This window comes from Trachypithecus francoisi, unplaced genomic scaffold (assembly GCF_009764315.1).
Source record: "Trachypithecus francoisi isolate TF-2019V2 unplaced genomic scaffold, Tfra_2.0 Lachesis_group11, whole genome shotgun sequence".
NCBI classification, from domain to species: domain Eukaryota; kingdom Metazoa; phylum Chordata; class Mammalia; order Primates; family Cercopithecidae; genus Trachypithecus; species Trachypithecus francoisi.
In genome coordinates, this window is record NW_022681456.1 from 103,663,158 (window position 1) to 103,675,218 (window position 12,061).

At 39.2% G+C, this 12,061-nt stretch overlaps 1 protein-coding gene across 15 annotated transcripts in view; it reads right to left on the bottom strand.

The window, feature by feature from the left end:
• PPFIBP1 (PPFIA binding protein 1) overlaps positions 1–12,061 on the bottom strand; it is a 151,363-nt gene that overhangs the window by 63,203 nt on the left and 76,099 nt on the right. The gene's annotated exons all lie outside the window — the stretch shown is intronic.

Sequence of the window (12,061 nt, forward strand, 5' to 3'; positions counted from 1 at the left end):
GCAGCAGGAAAGGATAAATCTTCAGACAAACAAACAAGCAAAAAACAAAACAAAAAAAACAAACAAAAGGGGAAAAAGGAGCAAAGGAAAAACAGGCTGAAGTGGCTGATCAAGAAACTAAAGATTTATCTACAGAAAATGGAGACATTGAAAACAAGGAAAGTCCAGCCTCAGAGGAAGCCACAGAGAAAGACAGCAAGTCTGACTGATATCACATACTATGTCTTATCAGTGTCCCTGTCTCCCTTCTTGTACAATCCAGAGGAATATTTTTATCTACTGTTTTGTAAATACAAGTTTTTTAGTAGTTCTAGAAATATTTTTAAGAAGGAGGGAATCCTAACTCACCCATGTTTCAAGGGTAAATGCTTTTATTTAACAGGTGAAATCATTCGCTGGTTGTTTATTTTATTTTCTGGTACAACCAGAAAATAGTGTGGCATATTGAATTATGGCAGGCTTTGACTGTCTTGGGAGTCAGATTAACATTCTATAGATGGGGGATTAGTTTCCATATCCTATAACAGAAAGCACAGTAAATGCCAATATGGAGTCATAGTCCTGCATTTCATGTCTCGAACATTTGTGATTCCTTCTGTTTTCATGTTGGCTTTTAGTAGAATCGTTTCCTAAAAGATACTACTCTTTGGTTGTGGCTCTCCCTGTCAGGACGGTGTGCAGTCTGTAGCATCTTTGGTCATGGCTCTCCCTGTCAGAACAGTGTGCAGTCTGTAGCATCTTTGGTCGTGGTAGTCCTGTTTTCCTAAATGCATTATGCTGTGAAAGACTGAAATTTGAGTATGCAGTGTGTATGTTATTAAATTGTGAATTGGTATGATGTATGTAACAGCTTATCAACATTTGAAGATACTAGTACTTGATATCCTCTTAAGGAAAATTTGCTTCCAAATTTTAAGGTGGAGAGTCATTGGAATAACTTTTAAAAAGAACTGCAATGAATTTAAAAAGAATTAAAATGGCTTTTTAGAATTTTAGTACATAATTGTGTACAAATTGGAATGTCTGTCTACTGATCCTCGACACAACCAATAAAACCTCAATTAGGAAAGAAAAAACTGATTTATAGTTCTCAAATGATTCTCCATAGCCACATTCCTGTCCCCACCCCCAGAGTATTTTTGGTTAGACCAGTTGCTCTGAGAGTAAAAAAGTCATAGAAGGAAAAAAAAGCAGAGAAGAACATAGCCCATGAGTGGGGTTGCAAGGTCACACCCTGATAATCATCGCCTTCCCCATTCTTGCCCCCACAATCTGTACCCGTCATCATCATCTATGGATTTTTGGTAAATCAAGACGCCAAATTCATTAAGAGCAGTGGGTCTCCAAGTGTGGCCCCCAGATCAGCATAACTTGAGAACTTGTCAGAAAAATGCAAATTCTCAGGCTCCACCCCACACCTACTGAATCAGGAACTCTGAGTATGGGACCCAGAAATCTGTATTTTAACAAGTCCTCCAGGTGATTCTAACGCACATTCAAGTTTAAGAACCTCTGACAATGATCAAATGCATTTCTTTCGCATCTGCTTCTTAATTGTCATAGTCAATTTTCTTGTTAAAATTTCCTAAGTGCTTCAAGAACATTGCAGTCCATATCTAAGTGCAGCTGCTTCCCCCAGGCATGCCACTCTCCCTTCTGGAGCTCATGCTATTTCCCACGAGATGGACATGCACTTTTGTCTCCATTAACCTGAATCAACTGTTGGTGGCATTGGCTCCTGGCTCTTACTGAGCTCCTTCCCATTCATACTGGCTGTACCACTCCCAGCATACCGCCTTGTCAGTTATATTAGCATGTTCATGACAAAGAAATTGCCTTTTGTTTGAATTTATCACAGTGCCTAATCTGTACAGAAAACCTAGTAAAAGTTTAACTGGTTGTTGCAGATTAGAGTTTCTCAGGGTGGAGTCTGCTGGCACAAGAATCACGTGGAATGCATGCTGAGAAAGCAGATTCTAGGCCCCATTCCTTGTCTATTAAACCAGAAATTCCTACAAATGAGGCATAAGGATTTGCATTTTCAATGCACATTGAAATCTGATTTTCATTGCTATATATAAAATTCATCTTGATAGCAAGAACAATGGAGTAACTGCTTCATGGACTAACAGACCACCGAACTAAACTCTAAACTAAACTCTAAACTCTACGGTGAAACAACCTGAGAAGGATTTGCCTTCTGCCCAATCTGTGGCCCACTTGTTAAATGTATGCTGCGGGTTATAAAGTTCTCAAACAACTACATCACATTTTGTGCTCTAAGATTTAGTCTATGAATATTGTGGGATAATTTTCTTATCAGTTGGGTCTTCCCCAGACCAAACTTATGGAATTGATTTTTCAACCCTAACAAATTTTATCTTTTTATTTTCAGCCCAGATATCTGGGCTTCAAAACCATTTCGAAGATATCCTTTGGCCTATTTCTCCTAGACATATTCATTTGTAAATTGTGAAAGTTTATGTAAGCTTCAGCAAAACTTAAACACGGACTTTCTGGTAGAAAAAAAGAAAACATCAAAATAGCTATCAAATAGCAAACAATATTATTTGTAACTACTAACACACGGTCGTATAGCTAAAAAAATTTCCTAGCTTTAGTGATGAAAGTTAAACTTACTCCCCGACAACCTCCTCTTACCAAGTGGGTACATGAGTCCCATCCTTCCCCATGCCCCAAAAGTGCCTGCAGGCAGATCTACTGTCAAAACAGTTACTGCAAAACACATTATACAATAGAAACAGAAGGAAGTCAAGAGACAGTGATTTTTAATACTGCTGCAAGAGAAGTAGCCATAAAACAAAAGAGAAAATGACAAGCTTTCTTAAAATAGCACTGTCTTTCTCAAAACAATTTGGGTTCATCTTTATCTTGCCAAACATATGCAAATCCTTTTCTTATTGAATTGCAACGTCTAATTAAATTTTCACTAGACCTTTCTAAACTAAGCTGTGTAATGGAAACACACATACACCCACACCCCCACGAGGTCTACTAGCCTTAGATGATTCTAATGTATGCTCTTAACTTTTATTTTGGAAATTTCTGAAATTCATTTCGAGACAATAATTTTAATATATGCTTGGAACATACATTGGCTAATAATGGCTATCAGGAATTTTTTTTTTAATTGATATAATATACACATGTAAAAGTCACCCTTTAAGACATATAGTTGATAGACTTTGACAAATGTATACAGCCATGAAACCACCACCAAAACTGTGTTGAACTGTGTGGCTCACAGACCTGCCACACACAGCTCCTTGAAATGTGGCCAGCACAAAATCAAATGTGTCATAAGTGTAAAATGCAAAAAATCGTAATAATTTTATGTTTATTTTAGAGTGAAATTATAATATTTTATATATTAAGTTAAATAAAACATCAAAAAATAAAAAAAAAATTTACCTATTCCTATGTCTCTTTTTAAAAAATTTACCTATAGAAAATTAAAAGTTAGTAGTTCCCACTTGTGGCTCAAATTACATTTTTATTGGACAGTGCTGATGTGGATTATTTCTGTCCCCCACAGAGCTCCCCTGACCCTTCTGCAGCCTATACCATTTCCCTACCCCCGGGAGCTCCTGGCAACCACTGATCTAATTTCTACACCTAAAGTTTTGCTCTTGGTAAGTTTTAAAAAATATTGCCCCCTTCCGTCTTATAGCTTCTAATTTTCCCACACTGTATTGTTTTTAAATTTTTTTAAAGTTGTTTTCACATTATAAGATTTTTCAAACCTTGACTATAGTTTTCATTAACCAATATCATTTTCCTTAACCACTTCTCAAGCTGGTAGGCCACCACAAATGCACTTTGGGTAATGATATGGTCTGGCTCTGTGTTCCCACCCAAATCTCATCTTGTAGCTCCCACAATTCCCATGTGTTATGGGAGGGACCTGGTGGGAGATGACTGAATCATGGAGGTGGGTCTTTCCTATGCTGTTCTACTGATAGTGAATGAGTATCATGAGATCTGATGGTTTTAAAAGTGGGAGTTTCCCTGCACAAGCTCTCTCTTTGCCTCCTGCCATCCATGTAAGATATGACTTGCTCCTTCTTGCCTTCTGTCAGGATTGTGAGGCCTCCCCAGCCATGTAGAACTATAAGTTCCATTAAACATCTTCCTTTTGTAAATTTCCCAGTCTCGGGTGTATTTTTATCAGCAGTGTAAAAACGGATTAATATAGGTAAAGAGCTCTCTTCCTAGAGGAGATGTGCACAAGTGGTTCCTAATTGAATGGAGACCATTGTGTGCACACACAACAGCGTCTATTCACAGATGCTCTGGGAGATACATGCCAGAGGCAGGGAGTCTCCCATAGCTTAATTTTATTTAGCTTCAAGGAAATGCAGAGAAAGCCTGATTTATGCTAAGAATAGGATGGACAGAAATATAAAGCACTAAATCAGCAAAATCATTTACAGGCAGGAGGAGCAGGGCAGGAGATTTTGGCCCACAGGCAGTTCTACTAATAGGAACTCCGTGATGACTGATGAGAATAGCCAGACAGATGCCAAGAGACATCCAACTCTCATCTCACCCCAGCCCCCAATCCAGGCTTACCTGTTGCGGTTCTGCTCATCCTCAATTCTCTAATTAAATTAAAGTTAATTATTAACTATAACAGTCATTCACATTTACTGCTGCTATTTACATTCATTCTTCACTCACTCAGATACTATATATCATCTTTCTGATTTTCCATAATATAATAAAAACACTGTAGGCTACCTCCTATCTCCATTTTCTCCAACTGGGTTAGTCTGGAGCTGGATGCCAGTCAGTCTGCCTCTGAACCCTTGGGGTCCCACTTAGAGAATCAACCTTGAGCATTTCCACCTCTTACTTCCACCCCCATCCCCACTTTCCTTTATAGTCCCCTAGAGAACTAGAACAAAGGTCTTCACATTTTGATCATTTGACTTCTAGTCCTTTAAGGATAAGTAGTAAAATGCCAACTCTGCTCTTTGATCTGTGCTTTCTGGTTTCCTCTGACGTAATTAACAGCTCTCAGGGAGTCTATGTCTCTCCTCCTTCCCCACAAACATATTTTGTGCAAAATTCTTCCCACCAAGGGGATTGTCTACCCAATTTAGAATGGCGCCAAAAGGAGAACAACTGTTGACCCTGAACGTCCACATTAGTTGACAGTCATTTCACCAAACCTCCGCTTAGCCCAAAGGGATCCCTTCTGGGCATTTCCACCCCAACTAGAGATGCACTAGAAATGGTCTCCAGCGTGGCTCTCACACAGTTGAAACATTGCGAAAGGATGCTAACTCTGGTGGTTCGCTAACCATGATGGCCAGAATCCAGGAGGGGTTTGTTGGTCAGGCACCATGTTGGCAGATGCTGACACTTCCTAGAACAACTTGGATCCACCTTGCCCTGCTGGAGGCTCCAGTCCAGTGGGGGAGACAGTCAGATAACCACATAAATACAAGTATTTGTATTGCATGCACACATGATTTTGATACGGAATCAGGGTTGGAAAGTAGTCCATGTTTGGTATTTTAGAATAAAATACAAACATTTTCCCCAGAAGGGTATTGCCAAGGAAAGTGAGAGGAAGGAGTTTGTCTCCTCAATTATGCAATAAAAATAAACCATTTACGGAACATTCCACATATATAATCATTTCAAAAACTCTCCAAAGACAACACTATCATCTCTATTTTATAGATGCAGCAAAGCCAGGTTAAAAATGAACCTGCTGCTGCTAGAAGTGGCAGGATGTAGGGCCTGGAACCTGACAGGCACTCAACTGGTATGCACACAGTTGCTGAATTAATAAAAACTTGAAAAATACAGAAAATATTCCAATAGAGAGCTAGGAGAGGACTATAGGTTGCCTGTATTTGGTGTTGCATGAAGCACTATCTGGCTTGGCCCAAAGTATATAGGAGCCTTGACATTATAAAACACAATAAGAACGGCTGCATGCTTATATGTTTGGCAGCTATACGAACAATTTGCATCTCTTTAGCAACTGGTTCCATCATGCAATAGCCTGGCCACAGGATACTGAAAAATTTTATAGAGACAAAAATGAAGTTAATACCTGCAATATCTACTGGAAACGGTTGTTGCAAAAACTAAACGAGGTCATCTATACACAGGCAGTCATACTGTCTGCAAATTTTTCAAAATATTTCAACATGGGTATTCTTGTGATACAAGGGTAATAATTATTTTTAACCTATACCCTGGGGTAGTTAGGATTTGAATGACTAATCAAAAGATCATGTAAACAGACAACCAAGTCAACCATGTTTATCTCTGATGAATACCAGAGGGTTGTTACTTACAATAATGAATGCTGCAAATGATTTTTCAGTGTTCATAATGGGCTCTAAGTATTGCAGAGACTTTCCCACTCTTGCATAACCTGAAAATTAGACTCTACCTAGCCCAGTTGTCTAAGTCTTTCAAAGGGGGCACTCAGACCATGAAGTTCTGGGGATCTGATGTACAGCATGGTGACTATAGTTAATTTTTTTATATATTTGAAATCTGCTACAATAGATTTCACACATATACACACACAGTGAGGTGATGGATGTGTTAATAAACTTGATTGTGGTAATATTTCACAATGTATGCATACATGAAATCATCACATTGTACACCTTAAATATATATAATTTTTATCTGTCAATTATGCCGCAATAAAGCTGGGTGGGGAGGGGGAAATGGTGTCCTCAGCTGAAGACGCTCCCCAGTCCTGTTTCTAGATGCTTTGGAGGAAATTTGGTCACCTGATGCTGTCAAGAAAGTTAGCCCAATCCTGATGCTAGAATATTGTCCCATCTGCTGCTAATGAAATTTTTTGTTCAGTGTTCTCCAGATTCACCAAAGGACAGAGCACAGGGACTGTCTAGAGCAGCTCTGTCCATCAGAACTTTCTGAGATGACATAAATGTTTTGTTCACCTGACTAATAAGGTAGCCACTAGTACAGGTGGTCACCAACCACTTGAAGTGTGGCTAATGTGACTGAAGAACCAATTTTTGTTTAATTCCATTTACATTTTAGTAGCCGCATGTGGCTAGTGGCCACCCTGTTGGACAGCACAGTTTTGGAGCTTACAGAACAAGGTTCTGTGATGTTTTTGTGCCTGCTGGCCATTAAATGTTATATGTACAGCAGAATTCAGTCTGTAAGTTGCATTCATGGCCAAGCTAGATGGTAAAGCTGTGGGAGAGGGAACCTGTAGCTCCCCTCTATTAGCCCGATGGACTATGTCAACTCATGATGCATGAACAACTCAGCGGAGGTCAGTTCTCAAACGTGGCAGCATAACTGCAGGGAGTCTGTGGACTCTGGAGGCGAATCTAGGTCCTCTGAATTGCACAACTTAATATTAGAATGAAAATACACAACTCAAAGGCTGTCATAAAATTAAACTACCAACCACGGGAAAGCACCAAGCAGAGTGTGTAGCCTTTGGCAGTGGTATGATGCGGTTTAACCTTACCTACACCAACACACTCTGTTTTCACCATCTGCCCCCCACTTTAATTAAGTACATGAGCCTTGATAAGGTTGTGTCTGGGAATGAACATACAAACAGAGCATAGGAAATCATACCCATCCTCTCCCTGCCCCCGAAAACCAACATTATAAATATTTCAGCTAAGAATATGGTTTGGAAGAAGGAAGTCCTTGTCACAATAATTCTCATACAGCAAAATAAGCAGCTGAAATAAGGCAACGTCCTTGTTTCTGAAGAGCATCACTTGAAGCCCATTTACTTGGTTCTTTTTTTCCCTTAATTGTTTTTACTGGTAAAATACATATAAAATTTACCATTTTGGGGAGAAAAGAGGGAAAGGGAAGATGTTTTTCAAAAGGTACAAAGTTTCAGTTAGACAAGAGGAATAAGTCTGGTGCTCTATTGCATAGCAAGGTGATGACAGTTAATAATAATATACTGTATACTTAAAAATGGCTAAAAAAGATGATTTCAAATGTTCTCACCACAGAAAAGATAAATATTTCAAATGATGGCTATGCTAATTAGCTTGATATGACCATTACACAATATGCATATCCAAATATCATGTTGTACCCCATACACATATAAATGTCAATTAAAAATAACTTTAATAAAAGAAGAAAATACCATTTTAATCATTTCTAAGTGTACAGTTTAGTAGTATTATGTATTAAGTATATACTAGTATATAATACTAAATATTATTTCAGATTTACTTAAGTTTTTGTCCTCAAAGGTAAAACAATATACTAATATGTAAAACAGCATTTAAACATGCACAAGATTAACATCAAATTCAGGACAATGCTCATAAGGGAAGCAAGAAAAGAAGGGGTTCAGGAAAGAAAGAAAAGGGGGCTTAAGTTTTATCTATGTTTTCTTTTTAAATATATAATGAATTAAATATGGCAAAATGCTAAGACTTGAACTGAGATTTAAGTACATAGGCATTTGTCATGTCATTTTCTATATGTTAATGTATTCTTTTAACTTCTTTTTTTTTTTTTTTTTGAGGTGGAGTTTCACTCTTGTTGCCCAGGCTGGAGTGCAGTGGTGTGATCTCAGCTCACTGCAACCTCCACCTCCTGGGTTCAAATGATTCTCCTGCCTCAGCCTCCTGAGTAGCTGGGATTACAGGCATCTGCCACCATGCCTGGCTAATTTTCTGTATTTTTAGTAGAGAAGGGGTTTCACCATGTTGGCCAGGCTAATCTTGAACTCCTGACCTCAGGTGATCCACCCACCTCAGCCTCCCAAAGTGCTGGGATTACAGGCTTGAGCCACCGTGCCCAGCCCTTCCTTTAACTTTTTATTGTGACCTAATTTTAGACTTGCAGAGAAGTTGCAAACACAGTACAGAGTATCCATATACTTCTCAGCTTACACCCCTAATGTTAACATCTTACACAACCATAGTACAATGATCAGACCAGGATATTAACTTGAATACAACATGATTAACTAAAACAAAGATGGTGTTGGAATGTCCCGTTTCTCCACTAGTGTCCTTTTTTATTCTGTAATCCTATCTAGAATCACACATTGCATTTGGCGGTTCCTTCTCCTTAGTCTCTTGCAGTCTGTGACAGTACTTCAGTCTTTCCTTGCCTTTCTTGACTTGACACTTGTCCGTTACTTTGTCAAATGTCCCACAATTGGAGTTTGTCAGATACTTTCTAATGATTAGGTTGAGATTATACATTGTTGACAAGAATACCAAGGAAACTATGCTCTGCCATCAGTGCCTTCCATCACAGGTTCAGGACATCTCTTCTTAGTATGCTTAAAATATTTCATAATTTCAATAAATGAAAAATAAATAGCTGTATTACTTTAGGTTCTTTAGAGATACAGAACCAATAGGAAATGAATGGGTGAAAGGAAGGAAAGAGAAAGAAGAAAGAAAAAGGAAGGAAGGAAGGAAGGAAAGAAGGAAGGAAGAGAGGGAGGGTGGGAGGGAGGGAGGGAAGGAGGAAGGGAAAGAGAAATAGAAAGAGAAAGGAGAGAGATTTTAGGGAATTGGTTCCTGCAGTTATGTAGACTGAGAAGTCTCAAGATCTGTTAACTGTACCTGGAGACCCAGAAAACCCAATGGTATAATTCCAGTCTGAGTCTGAAGGCTTGAGAAGCAGGAGAGTTGATAGTGTAAGTGCCAGTCTGTTTCCAGGAGCAGAGAAGGACTGTGCGAAATCTCCTTTACTCAGTGTTTTGTTTTACTTAGGCCTCAGTGGACAAGATGGTGTCCACCCACATTGGGGAGGGCAATCTGCTTTACTGGGTCTACTGATTCAAATACTAGTCCATACAGAAATACCCTCATGGAGATCCCCAGAATAATGCTGAACAAATCTCTGAGCACCACACGGCCTAGCCAAGATGAAACATAAAATTAAGTATCATAACAGCTTAACTTCTAAGTTAGAAACTTCCTACTACATATATTTAGGTTCCAAATCCCATCAAGTCAAATGGATCTCAGGAAATGTTCCAATTCTTAATTATTATTGGCTTCAGGCCTAAAACATTATAAAGTCACTACATACTACCATTTCTAAAACTTAGAGAATCTTTATTATAGTTGATCTTGCTTCAAGAGAAAAGGCAGTCTATACTACTTAGATAATGTAATAATTGTAATCCAAGAGAAGCTAGACCTGCAAGTCAAATTAAGGCCCTAAGAAATAAATTAACATGAGGTATATTGTTAATGAGGACCCCCAAATCCCCTGATCTTATTTTGGAAGCGAAAGTGAAATTATCATTTAGAATTGACTACATTCCTCAGCATACCATCCTAAGAATGATGTCTGTCATTTCTATTTCTATGATGCTTTAGAAAGAAAAACCTAAATGATTATGTATTTTTCTATGGCAAAAAAAGAGTGTGTTTCAGGCACTTTCATGACCTGAGTTGTATATACAAAAAGTTGTGTACACACACACAGATTGTAGAGAATATATCTGATATGGTTTTGCTGTGTCCCCACCCAAATCTCAAATTGTGGCTCCCGTAATTCCCAAGTGTTGTGGGAGAGACCTGGTGGGAGGTATTTGAAACATGGTGGTGGGTCTTTCCTGTGCTGTTCTTGTGATAGTGAATAAGTCTCACGAGATCTGATAGTTTTATAAAAGGGAGTTCCCCTGTACATGCTCTCTCTCTTGACTGCCGCCATGTAAGACATGACTTTGTTCCTCCTTTGCCTTCTGCCATGATTGTGAGGCCTCCCCAGCCACATGGAACTGTGAGTCCATTAAATCTCTTTTTCCTTATAAACAACTCAGTCTTGGGTATAACTTTATTAGCAGTGTGAGACAGACTAATACAATATATCTACTAATATACTGTAGAGAAATGGTATAAATAAATAAAATTTCAAGTTTTATCTGAGGTTGCCTCCCCTTGAAGCTCTTCTATCCTCAGGATCACTCTAAACTTTGGTGGTTTAGGCTGGAAAATCATTTTTTCCTTAAATGTTTATATTCAGTTCAAAGTGTTCCATTTCCATGAGTAATGACAAAACATAGTTTCCACCCCTACCACCTCCACTCTAGCTGCATGGAGAGGAAACTACTTATGAATTCTTTTCTAGGACCCCAGAGTTCTGGAAGGCAGTCACTGAGTTTTCATGAAAAGCCAGAACAAGGACTCCAGATCCCATTATGCCAAAGAGGAAGCTGAATACTTATTTTAAATTTCATTTTAGCCTGCCCCAAATGTGGACACCATTGTTAGGTCAGTCCTGTATACCATATGTACCTTTTGCAAGTCTCTGAGAACAAGCTGTTCCCCTCAAAGGATTTTCTTCCAAGGAACCAGAACATGGGTTTATTTTGGCCTGGATCAGCTCCTCCAGGAATCTTCCAGGGAGGAGGTGGGTGGTCAGCCTCCTGAGACAAGAGTGTGTAGAGGTCAGGATACGGGCTCTGAAGCCAGACTACCTATGTTTGAATCCAGGTTCTGGGTTTATGATCGGGGAATGTGAGAGGGTTATACAACCATTCATGCCTTGGTTCCTCCTATTGAATGGGGCAAATGATGATACTTAACTGATTGAGTTGCTGTGAAGATTAAAAAATGACACATGTAAAGTGCTTAGTACAAGACCTGGCATATAATAAGTGTTAAATAAGTGCTAGGGAAAACTAGCCAGGCATGGTGGTATACACCTGTAGTCTTAGCTACCTGGGAGGCTGAGGAAGTTTGCTTGAGGCCAAGGAGTTTGAGGCTGCAGTGAGCTATGACGGCATCACTGCACTCCAGCCTGGGCAACAGAGTGAGACCCCGTCTCTAAAAATAAATAAATAAAATAAAATAAATGCTAGGGGGCCGGGCATGGTGGGTGGCTCATGTCTGTAATACCAATACTTTGGGAGGCCGAGGAGGGCAGATCACTTGAGATCAGGAGTTTGAGACCAGCCTGACCAACATGGAGAAACCTCGTCTCTACTAAAAATACAAAAAGTTAGCCAGGTGTCATGGCCCATGCCTGTAACCCCAGCTACTCAAGAGGCTGAGGCAGGATAATTGCTTGA